A 4,989-nucleotide genomic window follows, 5' to 3' on the forward strand; every position below is an offset into this window, starting at 1 on the left:
GAGATTTCAACAACCCACTCTCATCAATGGAGAGATCATGGAAACAGAAATTAAACAGAGAAATAGCCTGACTAACAGAAGTTAGGAACCAAGTAGATTTAATGGATATTTATAGAACATTCTATCCTAAAACAAAAGGATATATCTTTTTCTCACCACCTCATGGTACTTTATCCAAAATTGACCATATAATCTGTCATAAAACTGGCCTCTACAAATACAGAAAGATAGAAATAATCCCATGGTTCCTATCAGACTACCATGGGCTAAAGCTGGTCTTCAAAAACAATAAGAAAAGAACACCCACATATACTTATCTACTCAAAGATAACCCGGTCAAGGAATAAATAAAGAAAGAAATTAAAGACTCCATAGATTTTAGTGAAAATGAAGGTACAACATACCCAAATTTATGGGATACAATTAAAGCTGTGATAAGAGGAAAACTCATAGCTCTGAGTGCCTGCAGAAAAAACAGGAGAGAGCATATATCAGCAGCTTGACAGCACACCTAAAAGCTCTAGAACAAAAAGAAGTAAATACACCCAGGAGGAGAAAAAGGCAGGAAATAATCAAACTCAGAAATGAAATCAATCAAATAGAAACAAAAAAGTCTATACAATGAATCAAGAGAACCAAAAGGTGGTTCTTTGAGAAAATCAACAAGATAGGTAAACCCCTAGCCAGACTAACCAGAAGACAAAGAGAATGTATCCAAATTAACAAAATTAGAAACCAAAAGGAGACATAACAACAGAATCACTGGTAATTCAAAAAATCATGAGATCCTACTACAAAAGCGTATATTCAACATAACTTGAAAATCTGCAGGAAATGGACAATTTCCTAGACAGATACCGGGTACTGAAGTTAAATCAGGAACAGATAAACCATTTAAAAAATCCCATATCTCCTAAAGAAATAGAAGCAGTCATTAAAAGTCTCCCAAACAAAAAGAGCCCACGTCCAGATGGATTCAGTGCAGAATTCTATCAGACCTACATAGAAGACCTCATCCCAATACTATCCATATTATTCCACAAAATTGAAACTGATGGAGAGCTTCCAAATTCCTTCTATTAAGCCACAATTACTCTTATACATAAACCACACAAAGACCCAACAAAGAATGAGAACTTCAGACCAATTTCTCTTATGAATATCGACGCAAAGATACTCAATAAAATTTTTGCACACTGAATCCAAGAGCACATCAAAGCAATCATCCATCACGATCAAGTAGTCTCCATTCATGGGATGCAAGGATGGTTTAATATATGGAATACCATCACCGTAATTCACTATATAAACAAACTGAAAGATAAAAACTTCATGATCATTTCATTAGATGATAAGAAAGCATTTCACAAAATTCGACACCCCTTCATGATAAAAGTCCTGGAAAGAACAGGAATTCAAGTCCCATACATAAACATAGTAAAAGCCATATACAGCAAACCAGTAGCTAATATTAAACTAAATGGGGAGAAACTTGAAGCAAACCCACTAAAATCAGGGACTAGACCAAGCTAACCACTCTCTCCCTACTTATTCAACATTGTTGGGAGCAATTATTTATAGCACTGACATCTAGTGGTCGCTTGTATTATTACCACCCTTAGCTTTCTTCTGACATCTTTACTAGGTCATAGTTGATAAGCATGTTAATAAGATGTCTTTACTCCACCAATCCCCAGAGGACAAGTTCTTAGCCATGGTGTCTGTTTTGTATTTAAGGCAAGTGCCTTTGTTCCCCGGGGTCCCCGTATCATCAATAAGGTGTTCCTTCAATAAAGGCTGATTGAGAAGGATCCAATGGTGTTGTGTCTTCCTTGCCAGTCGAGGTGGGCGCGACAACTGGTGGCCTATACGGGGACCTGAGAAAATCTTTTCTCGTCTGGATCCAGAACTTTTTCAGCCTCAGGACGGTCGACGTCGGTAAGTTCCCAGTAGGGGCAGTTAGTTGCCAGAATTGGGACAATAGAGTTCCTAGAAGTGGAACGGTAAAGTTCCTGAAATTGGGACGATAAAGCTCCGGGATAAGGGATTGTAAAACTTCCCTGGTAGGACAATAAAGTTCTCTGGAAAAGCAGAGACAATGATAGCCTTGGTTTAGAGGTAAAAAGGGGTTTGTGGAGCACGGTAATGTTGTCTTTTCCATTTGATCCTTTGTGGGTTGGACTAGCACTTTTGCCTTATACTCTTTGTGTGTTGTGATGTTGCTTCTTTCTGAATTGCCACCATCCAGGGCACGAATGCATTTGTTGGGAAGAGTCCACTGATGAGCCACAAGATTGTGTGTAAATAAACACGCCAGCTCGCCAGCTCGCCTTGCTCGTAAATCGATCGTAAATAAGGTCGTAAAAGCATGGGAAGCTCACCCTCCACCCTGCTCCTGTCAGCTCTTCAGGAGCTTCTTGGTCAGCGTAAGCTTAAAATTGAAAAGAAAATCCTGCTGAGTTTTTTTGATGAGTGTAACCTTTGTGCCCCGTGGTTTATAGTGTCAGGGTCGCTCACTTTGAGAGCATCGGAGAAGCTGGGAAAAGATCTGGATAAGGAGACTACAGTGGGCAAGCCTAAATCAGGGACAAGGCCACTTTGGCATATGATCCGTGCCTGCTTGGAAGATAAACGATGTGAAGAAGCTGTTAGGACAGGTCAGAGAATCCTTACAGAGCAACAGGAGAGTATGTCAGAAGGAGAGAAAGTTTTGAAGGAAGGAAAGAAAGGAAAAGGGGGAAAAGAGGTAAAAGAAAAGGCAGAAAAGATCAAGGAGAGGACAAAGGCGGGAATAGTAATCAGAATCAAAGAACAAAGAGAATTTACCCCTCATTAAAGGCATTGACCTTGGAGATGTCTAGTGATTCAGAGTTTAGTGATAGTGACTTAGCTGACCTTGAGGAGGAGGTAGCGCATTATGAGAAAGAGATTTATCATTCTGACTGGCCAAACACTTATGCTGTGCAGAAACAAGCCAAGGACTTAAATAAGAAGGCAATTATGCCAACAGCACCTCCTGCACCACTGTATAACTTTTAAAGGAAAACAGTGGTGAAGTCTGCAGGAGGTACTTCTTTTTGCCCAGAAGTGTGGAAAGAGTTAGGACTGAGTTTTCCAGTTTTTCTGGATGCAAACGGGCAGTGACATCATGAACCTGTTGACTTTAAGACAATAAAACAATTAGCAGAGTCAGTCAAAACCTATGGAGTCATCGCAGTCTTTGTTACGGCTCAAATTGAGGCTCTTGGCAGATACTGTCTCACCCCTGGAGACTGGGGGACTTTAGCCAGAGCTTGTCTCTCTCCGGGTCAATATTTGGACTGGAAATCTTTTCTTTATGAAAATGCTAACGCTCAGGCTGCAATCAACTTGGCTTCAGGAGCCGACCCTCAGAGACATTGGGACGCTGACATGCTATTGGGAATAGGCAGATTTGCTTTGGACCAGACCGGTTATCCAGATCAGGTCTATACTCAAATTAATGATATAGCAATTAAAGCCAGGAAAGCATTGCCTAATAGAGGCGCAGTCTCTGGGAACCTTACCAAGGTTCTGCAAGGACCCACTGAGCCATTTTCAGACTTTGTAGCCCGCATGGTGGAGTCCGCTACTAAGATCTTCGGAGACCCTGATACAGCTATGCCTCTTATTAAACAACTAGTGTATGAACAGTGTACTAAAGAGTGTAAGTCTGCTATAATGCCATACAAACATAAAGGTTTGGAAGTTTGGATGAAGGTCTGCAGGGAGATAGGCGGACCATTAACTAATGTTGGTCTAGCTGCGGCAATGATGCAATTAAAAGGGAAGGGTTCTGCAGATACCTGCTACAAATGTGGCTGCAAAGGGCATTACAGAAGGCAATGCCCTGAAAATAATAAGGAACAGAGTATTAAAAAACCTCAAAGACCTAACTTGTGCCCTCGCTGTAGAAAAGGGAACCATTGGGCAAGTGAATGTCGATCTGTAAAGGACTTGGATGGCCGACCTCTGGTGGCAGGAGATGGTGGTGCATGGCCAAAAAAAGGACGACGGGGCCCACGTCCCCAGGGCCCTCAAATATATGGGGCTGTACAGAACGACAGGCAGGGACAGAACAGACAGAGGTCTTGGCTTTCTCTTCACCACCCGAAGGACGGAGGAGAGCCACTAAGGGCTCCGCAGGACTGGACCTCCACTCCATCACCAGACTCGTACTGACCCCCCAAATGGGAGTACAGCCTATAGACACAGATTTTAAGGGGCCTCTCCCTAAAGATACAGTTGGGCTGTTGTTGGGGCGCTCCTCTTCTGCCCTGAAAGGTTTACACATTGTACCTGGAATAATTGACCTTGATTATTTAGGCACAGTAAAAGTCCTGGTAGCCTCTCCCCAGGGAATTTCTGCTATTTCCCCTGGAGACAGAATTGCCCAGCTGCTGCTTCTGCCCAGCCTACATAAACATTTTCCTGCTGATAATAGAATTAGAGGAGATAGGGGCTTGGGATCTACAGGCTCCCAATTTGCTTTCATCTCATTAGAGCTTGGCAATCGTCCAATGTTAACCTTGACTGTGGAAGGACGCTCTTTTCTTGGCTTACTAGACACTGGAGCAGATCGAAGCATTATCTCTGTGCATGACTGGCCATCCAGGTGGCCTGCACAAAAATCTTCTCAGGCCCTACGTGGCCTTGGGTACGAAAAGGCTCCTCTAATTAGCTCAAAGGAATTGACATGGGAGGATTCAGAAGGAAGGTCAGGAAGGTTTACTCCCTATATCATAGACATTCCTGTGACACTGTGGGGCAGAGATGTCTTAATAAATCTGGACCTGAGGCTGACTAATGAGTACTCTCCACAGGCCAAGGACATGATGATTAAAATGGGCTACATGCCCAAAAAAGGTTTGGGAAAAAATTTACAAGGACGAGTTGACCCAGTGCTACTGGAATCAAAAAGAGACAGAACAGGTCTGGGTTTTTCCTAGGGGCCATTGAGGGAAGCATACC

This window comes from Rattus norvegicus, chromosome 7 (assembly GCF_036323735.1).
Source record: "Rattus norvegicus strain BN/NHsdMcwi chromosome 7, GRCr8, whole genome shotgun sequence".
Lineage (NCBI taxonomy): Eukaryota > Metazoa > Chordata > Mammalia > Rodentia > Muridae > Rattus > Rattus norvegicus.